General features: G+C 43.7%; 1 long non-coding RNA gene across 1 annotated transcript; it reads right to left on the bottom strand.

The window, feature by feature from the left end:
- Window positions 1-1,434: 1,434 nt before the first annotated feature.
- LOC126544713 (uncharacterized) lies at window positions 1,435-7,380 on the bottom strand. Its single transcript, XR_011890632.1, has 3 exons — window positions 7,264-7,380; window positions 2,691-3,000; window positions 1,435-1,817 (listed from the first exon to the last, which is right to left on the bottom strand). It is a non-coding gene; the product is annotated as an uncharacterized lncRNA (long non-coding RNA).
- Between the last annotated feature and the right edge of the window lie 5,486 nt (window positions 7,381-12,866).

Below are 12,866 nucleotides of genomic sequence, written 5' to 3'. Positions count from 1 at the left end.
GGGAACAAATAAGACCCAGATCGCTCACCCTCGCACATAGCGTTCACCGCAAGCGTTTCGCGGTAAAAATTGCAGTTGCATAAGCTGCAGTTGCTGGGAAGCGGCAACTCTAGCGTAGGAAGCAGGCGAGGACGTAACTGCACTTTCATGTATATTTAAAAGAAGAATCCGCCTAGCAACTCATTTCATGTGCGTTCTGACAGCGCTATGGAAAGGCCATGCATATACAGGACTGCCGAAGAGCAGCGTGAACACAATGAGTGGCGACGGGAACAGCAAATTCAATATGCACAACGGCGTCATGCTCAGGCTCTGCAGGACCCAGTTTAAGGCTACGTCACATTGGTCGATCGGATCAGGTGCTACCACTTCACTGGCCAACCACCTTCGCAGAAAGGATTCGAGCCCAGTTTTTTAATCGCGTCATAGTCGCAGAGCGGTGTGAATCTGGCTACGTATGTACTTATTCGTTACTGCTGGAAACACCACAGAAGATTTACATTGTGGCCTGCTTACCTTGCTTGAGGCTGTTAGTTGGCAGTTCAGCTATACTACTCCCATAGCGTGGCGCTCGCCGTGAAGAGCTATGTGGAAGGCATGGTGAGTATATAAATTTTTTTAAAGACATGGCTTCTCGCGTTCTTTTTACGCGGCACTACAGTTTATGAAACCTTTGCCTGCATGTTCACTATATGCTACTGCTTACGCGAAGCCAGAGAATTAATATATTAGTGAAGACGCACAAAACCATTAGACCAACGACTACCGATTGAGTAGACCAAAACTGACTAATGAAGGGAAAATGAGGCATACACCAAATCGAACGAATTGCTACAAAGGAAACCCATACCGGTTCCTCGAAAGGAAAGCGTCGCAGTTGAAGGAAAATTCGTCCTGGTCCGGTACTCGTACCCGGGACCACCGCCTTTCTGGGGCAGCCGCTCCACCATCTGACCTCACCAGGCGGCTAGCAACTGGCAGGGCGAAGTCGAATTTAACGACAACTCGAAGCAAAGGCAAGAGTTTCACGTAATAGTTCTGCCGAAACCCGCAAGGTGGAGGGAAGTAAATAATAAAAGGAATTCTCATTATTGTTATTTATTTACTGCAACCGCCCTGCTTAACACCCGGAATTGGTCTGTACGGCACGTGAACAAAAAATAGCATGCATGAATTACCTCCTTAAAAACTCTTGTTTCTGTAGGTCTTTAGGGGTGCAGGGCATCTTAATATTTTACTCTAGGGGATGCAATATCAACTGATTTAAGGTCATGGAACTGAAAGGGGGAAAAAGCGGGAAAGTTCGGAAATGCCTACAGAAAATGACAGCTTGTGAGTTACACAACCTTTGTTAAACCCATAAGATGTCGAAAGCAAGAAATGCTGTCCATCATCCTGCGCTCGTCTCACATCGCAATAAGTTGGCAGAGACGATTAGCGTACCTGAATTTTATTGCTGTGTTTGGTAGACGCATGGACAAATTGAAGTTACGTTTTGTCTAAGGAAAAAAATCGTTCAATGTCTTGACTTTCTTCTTCGCAGCAAGCGCACGCAATGTCATCAGATTTCGTTACGGGGCAAATATTGACTGCACTGGAAGTCGGGCACGCAGCTGATGGCGCCACCAATAACGACCTCGGAGAAGCCTTTGTTGCAGACGCAACCACCCGTGGTACAACGGTTATAGCAATTGCGGGGTTGTGGTCTACCGCACATCGGCCTGCAGTTGGACACGCAGAGTTTGAACGTTGAGTTCGCAGGACATTTTGGCGGGCAGCAGTCCGCCTTGACGCACTTGTCCGCGTTATTTCTGCCTCTGCATCACAAAAAACAAGACAAAATAAATATAAATCTGAAGACACGTTTCAAAGGTCAGTGCAGAAAATCAAGATATACAAAGTAGGCGCTGCAATAAAGGCTACTTAAGAAGGGTATACACATTATTCCATGCGAAGAAGGTCATTTGCTAGGTTTCTGATAATACAATTCCATAATGGCATCGCAAATATTATAGCCCTATAGCGTGAACTAGTCCTTTTGATGAGATATGAACGTTCTTGCTTTAATATCACGTACTACGTTATACAACTGGTAGGATTGCTAATTAAAAGAGGGTAGCTGCCTTTCAAATTATTTTTCAACAATCACAGAGACAAATACGCTTACTCGAGCTAGAATACTCATGGCAGTCAAGTTTGCGCACTACCATATATATCTAGTTACTGATAAGGAATAGCCGAAAGCTTTTAAGTAAGCCTCCTCAGTACTCAAACGTCAAATCTATAATAATCAGCCAGTGCCTCCGATAATCAAGCGCAACTAAGGCGATGGTGCATTTCCTAACATTGGCCGAGTTAGCATAACCTAGTTGAGTCTAATGTTCCTTGAACCTCCGTTACTAGTCCACTGCACGTGATTCTCTACCTTTGCTTTGTTCCCTTTGTAAGCCGAAGGAATGCTGTGCCTGTTATCTGTATGAGGCCATAATTAAGCCTCTGTTATTGTACATGTTACTGTCTTTGCCATAGCACCTGATAAATCGCTCTGCCTCTGCACATCTAAAGGCCTGTAAGTGGACATTTACTGTCGTTTAAAGGAGCAATTCACCTCGTCAAGGTACTACACCTAGTAGCTTTCAGTGAGCGCTTTCTTCTTGTAAAACTAAAAAAAAATTTAGAACGATACTTACAGCACGTATCCAGGAGCACAGTCGCACCTGACGACACACCGGTTGGAACATTTTTGTACAGGCTGGTCGCACCTCAAGGGGCACTCCGACGCGCAGAGGTTGTAGCTCTTGTGTGGATACGTGCCACAGCGCTTGCACTCTTCCAGGCTGATACAATGACCCCATGGATTACGGTAGGCGCCGAGCCTGCAGACGCAGCTGCGACTTTGGTTCTTCACCGACGCCGGCGTATTGTAGGGGCTACACATGAGGTCTCGACCCGGTCCACCCTTCGCTGGACGTTCCAGGCAGCCGCATCGCCTACAGTCAGCTGCGCAGAGTATTGAACAAGGTGTGTTTGTGGCAAATGTCTTAACAATGAAGAGAAGCCGTTGTGAGAAAAAAAAATGAAGTTCTGGCTGGGTAATAAATGCAATAGTTGCCAATATCTAAATGCGTGTTTGGAGAGTGGCCAAGACGCGAGTGGCACATATGCTGCCCTCAAGTAACTCTTTGAGACGATCAGCGTGTATTGACGATAATGGTGATTTCCATGCCATTGTACATACCGACAACCGGGAAACGCGCCCGCGTGTTGATAGCGACGATAATGATTTCCATACAATGATACATGACCAGAATTTTAGATGTGCCGCTAAGCACGTCCGCGTGTTGCTGGTGGTGATTAGTTCTATACAGTGGCACCTACTCACAATAGAGGATGGGCCAAGAAACGGCTGGTACTCATGTCGTCACGACCTAGGTTTTTGAGATGATCGTCGTGTGTTGACGGTGGTTATTTTACACTGCGGCACATACCCAGAACGGGAGTTCGGTCAGGAAACAGCCGGTGCATTTGATGTAAACCAGCATAAATTAAGAAGCACAAGTCAATATGAGATTTGTCAGATTTCGTAGAACCGGTACGCGGGAGCACAAGTTCGGGCCCCTTTCCTATAAACAAAATATGCAGGAACAAAATAGAAAACCTTATAGCACTACAGTACGCTCTCCACTAAAGCTTCGCTTCACCTGGATTCCAATGTGTTTGTTTCACCCGCATAGTTTTTTTAGCAATTTTCTGGACGAGGTGGAGAAGGAGAAGTACCATTTTACATGCCAGATTACCGGTTGACCCAATCGGGCTGTTGCTGCGTGGCAATTTGTCGAGAGGTTGTGTTTGAAGGACCCATCGATGTTTTACAACAGAGCTCCAACCCATCAATCGTATCTTGTAAGTACGAGTGGTGCTGTGCACCTTAGGCTCCGCCCAGTTTTATACGTTAGATTCAATGTAAACGTGTACATAAGTGCCTCTAAATAATCTCAGTTAGAGTGTCATGGTTTTGAAAGTGTAAAGTGTACGGCCTCCCATCTCTCATGGCAAGAAGCAACGAAGGCGGTAGCACTATTTGAAAACGATAGTTCTGCTTCCAAAGAAGCTGGCTTTGTTGGCTTGAGCCAGAAAGGAGTTCGAAAAATGTTGATACTAGTGAGGAACCTGGCGCGAACAGAAGTATAATATTATGGACAGACTAAGACACGAATGCTCACTCGCTAGTTATTTCAGGTTAAAAGAAAGCAAAGAAATATAATATTATTATGAACCTTAGCAACAACACGCAAACAGAAAGAAGGTCCATGCTGAATACTACCACTTGTGAAAAAACTATGCAGACCACCGGACACGCGCTTGTAAAAAAGTTTATGGGAAGAGGAAACTAATGTTGCGCTAATATATGTTGCATCTTTTGTTTTTTTCTACTGAAAAATGCCTTGACATTACCTGTATGCCGGACGCAGTTATAACTTTATAGAGATACATACAGAAATACAGGATGTAGTGTCATCATTATTATTAAGCCATCAATAAAAAACATTGTTGATGTCCTACGTCAGAAAGCTAGCTATCCTGATATTGTGCATAAAAAAGAACAACAGCGCTGCTCTCGTTTCTTCTGGCTGTGTTCTCATGTGTCGATCATAGGAACAAAGTGAGCTAGTTCATGATGCGACATCATGGCACATTCAATTCCTTGGTGCCGATACGAAAACTGATCGCCTGAAGTAAGTTGTCCTGTGAACTTTTTATAGGCTCTGATAGGTGTTCTTATTTTTTTATGAGGCTTATGAAACTGGTACCTTGGTTCTGTGTAAATGACCAGTCGGAAATGTCGTTTCAGTACTACATGCACGAATTCCATCAATACCCTTTCCTCATTTGTAGTCCTTTTTTGCATCCAGATCACGGTACATCTGCCGTCCCATCACCAAGGATCCCACGAATAAGACAAACCAACGGGGACGTTTGATTGGCAACTGCGATGACATAAATATAGAAACGGCTGTGCTTATAGGGGCATACCATGCTCGCGGTAGTAAAATAGGTCAAGAAGAAGACCTGAAATTTTTATTAGGCACTGTACGCTTTCGTAACACAGAGGCGAAGCACAACGTGTGCATTAGGTATCGCATGGCCTTCAGACACTTGCATTTAGCAGGTGGAACAGCGTGGTGCAATATCATCTCAAATGTCACCGGTGAAAAAGATTCTGATAGCGCGAGACCTCGTCACTTCTGGTGGTGTTCACACGGAGTCCACCAGCGACGGATTGCTTACTGTGACAAAAAACAATCTCCGAGCTCAGGCTTTTGCGCACTGCAGGCACCGGAAGCGCGGTCACACGAAACTATGTGCAATAAATGACTGCCATCGCACCAGCTGTCGCGAACGCCATCTTCAGTAAGCAGAAATTTGGTCTTTGAGATATATGCTCATGACGCGGACGGAGCCATCGCTGGGCGATTGCTAAGTGTATGCATCATCTCATGAGAATAGAATGATGCCAAATTTCGTGTGGTCATAATGAGACGAATGAAAAAGCTCCGCTACTGACGCGTAGCCGATGTGCTTGAACATGATAAATGAGGTCGCAGTGGGCAGCTGATTTTTCCGTTGCAAATATTTTTGTTTACCCCTGCTCTAAGTATTTTTTTGTGCGGAGAGTAATGCCATTGAGTGCACTCAAGCCATTAAAGCAAGATATTCCTGGGTGTTTGTGCGACACGTATTACACCACCTGTCTTTAAGACCGCCTTTCTGGCCTATCCCCCGTAGTGAGTAAGCAGGATAGTTTGAGGAGCAAGGAAGCGAGAACGCCATTACATATTTGTAGGCAAGATTGCTGAACTTGAGCTGCAGTTGCAGCAGCGCCTGCCCATGTTTAGGTACTTGCCACCGGTTAAGACCTTGCGTCTTCAACAGATTCTACCAGAAAGTTGCTGTGCCCATGGTATGTGAGAGACGGAAACTCCTGCTTCTGGCGTCAGGGAGCCTCATCTAAAGCCGTATTATTTGCAGCGCGACTTCACCCTACTATGGTTGTCTAACTTGCTCTAATTCGCAAATATATAACAACGTCCTGGTGTTTATTTGGTAATTATTAAAAATAAGATCTTGCTCATATCGTTGCTCCTGTGTCTAGACACCATAGTTTTAACCATTGTGCTTTTCATGAGCATGGAACAATACTTCTCGAATAGAGGTTGCCTCTTTGACAAATAGATGCATTCCAGCAGCACGCATCCGTTTGGGCAGATGGTCGTACAGAAACTTAAGTTGTTTGAATCGAACAACACACATGGTTAATGCTACGTGATCGTAATTGGGTTATACGGTGGCAATCATCTCGGTCAACCATTGCTATCATGAATATCTGAAACCAGTTTCCTGCTCTTAAGGTGCTGTTCGCGTAGATTTACCTAATCGACGTACCTTGACATTAAATAGACGGCCTACACACCTCCGGGACTGTATCAGGGGCGGCAAGTAGCATAATGATGCATCTGTACACCAATTTTACCTGTCCTTTATAGCTTTCAGTTGCTATGAACTTCGGTTGCTATGAAGCTTGCGTGTTAGGGGTGCTCTACGGCAGCCCACCGATAGACCCCACGGTGGTGTTGTTTCATTTACCATCTATATTTCTAAATGCGTATTATCGGGCAGTGGTCGTACTTCCGTATTTATGAATACGTATTCAAATGGGACTTCATCTTGTAACTGTCACAGCATTTCTGAATTCAGCGGATGACATCTTGCACAATTACTTTGAAAAACATTGAGTGAAAGACTGAGGTGCGTACTGTGCTCTACTTAGTGAATGAGGAAAACAAACTCCGATAGTTTATTATAAAAAATTCTACCCATTTTAACAGTTATTTCAATATGGCCGTATAGTTTTGAGGCCCAGGATGTTCTGATGCCCAGAGACACCAAGAATCGCCATTTCTTGTTCGCTAATAAAGTGCCTCCATTGTCATTTTGTTTGGTATTTGCGCGAAGGGTCCTGGCGTTCGCTAATACCGATGGATACTTCTCCGCACAAAAAGTACAGCTGCCCTCAATTCGAACATTCCCTTTGCATTGATGTATTTTTTTATTTTATTGAGATTCTTAGCAGTATACATGTATAGTGCTACCTAATTTTTGCCCCGGATTCGTGTGCATAAAAGCAGGAGGCATTAGTTTTGTTGCATAGCAGCTGTTTATACTTTGTTGTACCACAAAGAAAAATATAATTGGTTAACTTACTAATTTGAGGACCGCTTGAGAGTAAAATGCATATGATGGCTAACGAAATTTCCTTCGCATACATTTCGCTTCCAGCGATGTAGTCGCAAAGAGGTGAGCAGGCTGATCGTTCAATTTTGTGGGAAAGCTTGAAGTCGTCAGCATTGTGCACGTCTACGTCAATCCCATCTCCCATTGTTTCGACGACGCTCACCTGTCACTCGTGTGCTTGAAGACAGTACCATGTTATTTGTTCCCATGTCTGCAAGACGGTTCTCAATTGCTTGTATGGAACGGAACGAAAGCTTTGGCCTATATAGAAGGGCATCAGATCTTGTTCCCCGACAACGAAAATACCTGACATTGCTGTGCAATCAACGATTTACCCTGACTAAACCAGACGTACTTTGTGCATATAATATTACTCATAAAGGCATTACATTTCACCGTGCTACCTCGGAAAGCCTGTAGGGGCACACAATGAAGGGTGGGTGTACCCATACAGCAATGATACATTCAATATACACTAGTTATGAATCAATGTGGTTAAATTATAAATACAACACACATGAACGGCTGAGATAAGTAGGATATGTGCATTCACGAATAGCACAAATAATGAGTGCAAGAAATGGCTTCGTTGCTTATTCTAAAATGTGTTTTGTTAATTTTTTTGTTTCGCTTCAATATGTATACACAACTAATGGCGGCAACTTGGGGGGAGCAGGTCGTTGCAATCTGTCGCTGCTTGAAAAAAATGGAAGGAGCCTTGGAAAGCGGTAGCATTAAGTGCGAGTGCGGCCTACTTGGCAACGGTTCCGAGTGCGATGCGATATACTCGCATTGTGATGCTGGTTGATTGGTTCATTGGTTGATATGGTGGATGATTAGGCGGAGTATTACAAAGCTCTGAAAAGGGAAAAGTGCTAAGATAGAGCATCTTTTAGAGAGGCTAAGTAGACCACATTCTTGTGTGGATGATGACTACTCAGACATCGAAAAATAATGGTGAATAACTGAACCGCATCGGAAGAATTCTGCGGTGGTTCAAACAAGTTGATTAGATATGCTTGACGTGCGCTCCATGCGGCATAAGCGCGTTCGAATTAAAGTCTGATTACGGTTTGATAGGTTCGGAATCTCGCGCGTTTGGGGCTTGATTTTGGCTACGCTGTATGAGATGCAGATATTTATTAGATAAGATGACGTCGATAATGTGCGCTCTCCAAAAAAGTCACTAGTAAGGGGAGCATGATGGTATGTCTGAGACTGCACAGTTTGTACGCACTTATTATCCGGGGTGTTGATCTTTAAGCCCATTGGAGTTTTCAAAAATCGCCTGTCGCAGATAGCGTTATTCTGAAAACATGAAAAATGAAAAATAACGTACTCAAATACCTAAAAATATTTAATTACCCTACAAGAACTTACCAACGGCCGATAACAGGACTATAGATGAAAAATTTTAAGAAATTTTGAGGAGCGTGAGAAAAACTGGTTTCTTGCATGTTTTTTTTTTCAGGAAAATACGAATGAAAAAAGAAAAGACGATTGCGCCCAGAGCTGAAAAACCCGACACATTTATTTTTCTAAGACTGAAAAGAATATAGTTGTTACATTATTGCATCACAGAAGTCCGAGCAGAGTTTCTGGGCCGAAAATCTTGGCACGATTTGGCGTCAAGGCGTTGGCTTCCCATCAACGCGTCAAGACCGACATTTGTATCAATATGTTTCCGATTCATTTCCACTTGATGCATCAACGCTTCGCTGGCCAGCGGACCAATCCTTCCAAACATGGAGCTTCGAGTGCACATATACAAGTTATTGCGCGCGATTTCCTGCGAACCTCTTGCGTATAGCTTGGTGTGCACATTTTCAAACTCGTGTGAGTTTCTTTCACATGCTGCAGAATAAAGGGGTATTTGCAGTACGCGATAGGTGCGGCCGATTAAGGGTTGGTTGAAGCAATGTCCTTGCCAACCCGTGAATGGATCCAGATGGTTCGCAGACTCCCTAATTCCTTCTTTTGACAAAACTTTTTGATATGTCGAAAGGAGACGCATCGCAAAGAATTCGGCGGTGAGGCTCTGTCTTTTTTTCTTGTTTAAGTTTTATCCTGGTTAAAAGAAAACGTTCTTTTTCGGAAATTTTCGATGCTTTTCCAACCGCTTACATCTACAGATGGGACAAGTCCTCCTTTCTACTCGGTGTCTATTGTAATTGGTCAGTGCCTCAGCTGTGACAGAAAAGGGCATGGCCTCCATGGTAAATATGGGCAAGATGACTGAGAAAGTAATGAATATATTTTTTCTTAGAGTGTGTCTCACTGGAGTTCTGAGCCCTTAGCGCCCAACACAATGAAACAAAGCTTTTGCTCATATTGGCGACATGTTGTCCATATTTTCCACGGAGACCAAGGTCTTTTTTAAATAACATAGACGGTGTACTGGGCAATACAGGCGGCGGACCTCCTTGGCCACGAAGCACAATCTGCGCAGCTGTATTTCCCCGTGACAAATCTTAGCACAGGAACACACGCACAGATGTTTTACAAGTGTGACGTAGGAAGAACCGCCTGCGCGTTTCTTCCCTACGATTTGTCATGACGTCAAAAAAGCAAGCACAAACAGTGACAATGCTATACTTTCCCACTCAATAATTCAGTCAGTGCTCGTTGCTGCACTTACTACCCCAGTTTTTTTATCCAAACGGTGGAAAGTGCGCGCACGCATGGCATGACGATTGCAACGTTTAAATTTTTCCCCGTTTCTTGCGCTATTCGTGCTTAGGCGGTCAGTGCGCTGCCGTACTGCGATAATATAGTCAAAAGTATTCAGGCAACGAAATTTCAGAGACTCGCAAACGCACAACTTGTTAACCATAACAACACATTACACAAGTTGCTTATAAATTTTACAATTCAGGCCTATGGAAGCGTGTATTTGTATGCGTGTCTTTGCACGCTTGCGCGTTTCCGCGGTTGCCTCGTTGACGTATTCGTGCATATATACAGGCTAATCCTTTTTTTGTTTTATGGAATTTAAAAAATATCGCTTGTAGCATATAGCGTAATTCTTGTCTTGGAGATCGATTATTTCAAGAAACGGACATTACTAGCGCGTGAAATCAAAATACGTTTTTATCTACTTAACAGAAACTCACGAATTGACTTCCGAATTATTTACGCTACGGCGCATATTTCAATTTATGAATCGTAGCTGGTGAGCTTGCAAGACGTATCCTCTTCAATATTGAATGTGTCTTGTCAGAGTGTGTGTCTGATAGACGAGCGGCGTTCATAAATTTTGCATCATTAATATCATGTGTTTGAAAAATCATTAGTATTCAACATGAGTGCACGTCTGTCTAGATTTATAAAAAAATATATTGTGTTCTATGTAGCACTGATGTTTGATCACTAGGGGCGTCAAACCAGAAACGGCGGCGTCCATTGAGAAAAATTGTTGATGCACAAGCAGTGATTATATACCGATTTTAAAGTGACAAGATTCTGAAGAGCTTCATGCCCAGCTTCATGGTATGCAGGGTTGTTCGCGGCATGCCGTGACCAGCTTGGCACGAGTCTTCTTGGTATGGTGTTTCTTAAGATACAGAAAGCGCATTGCGGCTCACGCTTCAAGCACCTTCTTCGATGTACACTGCCTTATTCCTGCTTGATGACCCTAGTGGCGTTCCGCGATGTTATATAGAACACAATTTTCAATCTAGCTAAAATATCAGAGCCATGGACTCACCTTGATATCTATTGCACAATCTTGTTCCAAATTTATGGTACCGATAATACAAACTGTATGAATGTGCCCAGGCTAAGGTGAACCGAAACCTTGAATTTCTTCTGAGGACAAGTCCGAATTTCAAAAAATAGCAGCACTTCCAGTAACTCTAACACATAAAACTTACGCATACCTATTTGAAGTAAACCGAGGGCACATCTTTACGTTCAATAGTTGTTGTCCTTATGATATAGTGCAAGAGCCACCATGTTGAAATGGTTCTTTAGTCGTATACCAAATGGTAATGACCCTATTTAGCGAATTCATAGAGACGCTACCTTTTATCGTGTTTTTGTCCTGCTATTTCCAAGCACTAACATTCCCTGTACTCTAAATTGTCATGTACAGAACATCTGTATTCTTGCTGTAGTTTAGTTCAATTCAGGAAACATCTGTGATTGGCTTCCAAAGTGTTCGGCAGGTTGGTGTTACTGTGCTGTGGGGGAATAACTTGAAGTGTTTTCATGAGTGTTCATGCTGAGAGGAATGCAGCACGCAAAATTCTTCACAAAGATATATGTACAAGTCATACTTAAGCGATACATGGTATGAAAGCATTATTAGGGTGAGATTTGAACAGAAGGTAGAAGCCAGTAACACTTTCAAAATACTTGGACCTTATTAAAGAGTTCCTAATAAATTTTTGCAGATCGAGACATCACATCCTATTCGGACAAGTAACATAATGCACAAATTCCATATGTTATAAAAACCCTGGCCTGAAAATTTGACCTGTTTAAGATGCAGTCCACCGTCTGATGACTGCGTTCAGCTGCTAAAGGCCTGTCTTAGCTATGAAGCGACTAGTTCAGTTAAATAGTGTTCCGCCTAAGTGCAGCAGGCAGGTGAGTTTCCCAAGCGTATCCACACAAAGTGAATTTCAAGAATGACGCCCGTTCGGACATATGCGCCAGCAGCCGAACATCATAGCCACTGAGCAACCACGGCGGGTCTGCCTTTTTTCATGCCAATGCTTTTTCGCGTGATGTCAACGATTTTGCACACGGTGGATGCGTATGGATGACGTCGTTTGAACAGTCAAATCAAAAGCTCGCTCCGTTGGCGGGATATTTCTTTCATGTTCTCTTTTTCCGGGGCTGTGTAGCAAATTTATTTTATAGAACGACATTTAAAAAAAAGCCCATTTCCATGCTACGCAAAGCAAATTGGTTTTATAACCTTACAACGAAACAGCGATTGCAGCATAAAGAAAATCAAATGTAAGTGCTGCTATTTTGAAAGCAGTAGCCACATATTTGTCGAATCTGCAACCAATCCATTCCGTTGAGCGCGCGCAAAATGGCAGCCTGTGTTGAACCCGAACAGCTGATTGTCGCATCCCCTGAGCGCGTACGCTAGTCCGTCATCCAGCGCAACTAGTTGCTACCCAAAGCGGTGTACTTTCGTCTGCGAAGAATTTCAACGGCTTCTCTCGGGAGCCATGATATACAAGGATGAGGTGAGTGAATATTTCTCGTGTAGAGCTTGCATTGGTTGCATTTCACTGCCTGTGTTATGTGACGTGTGGTCCTTTTTTTAGGAAGGGCCGACCATAAATACTCAAAACGCCAGAGCACAAAATTTGAAACGTAGTGGATCGAGAACTGACAAGGCACTGAGTACTTCTCGATAGGGCACGGCCAGGGCCGGACAATAGCTTCGTCAAAGGGATCGCAGGGGCGGTAACCCTTCTTCGGTCAAGCGCCCCTGCATTGACGGTTCCGCTCCGAGATGCAGCTTCTACAACGGTAAGTGTGAGGCGGTAACCCTTCCTCGGTCAAGCACCCCTGCATTGATGGTTCTGCTCCGAGAAGCAGCCTTTAAAACG

The sequence above is a fragment of the Dermacentor andersoni genome, chromosome 10 (assembly GCF_023375885.2).
Source record: "Dermacentor andersoni chromosome 10, qqDerAnde1_hic_scaffold, whole genome shotgun sequence".
NCBI lineage: Eukaryota > Metazoa > Arthropoda > Arachnida > Ixodida > Ixodidae > Dermacentor > Dermacentor andersoni.
The sequence above is the reverse complement of the archived record's forward strand: the minus strand, read 5'-3'. Positions and strand labels throughout refer to the sequence as shown.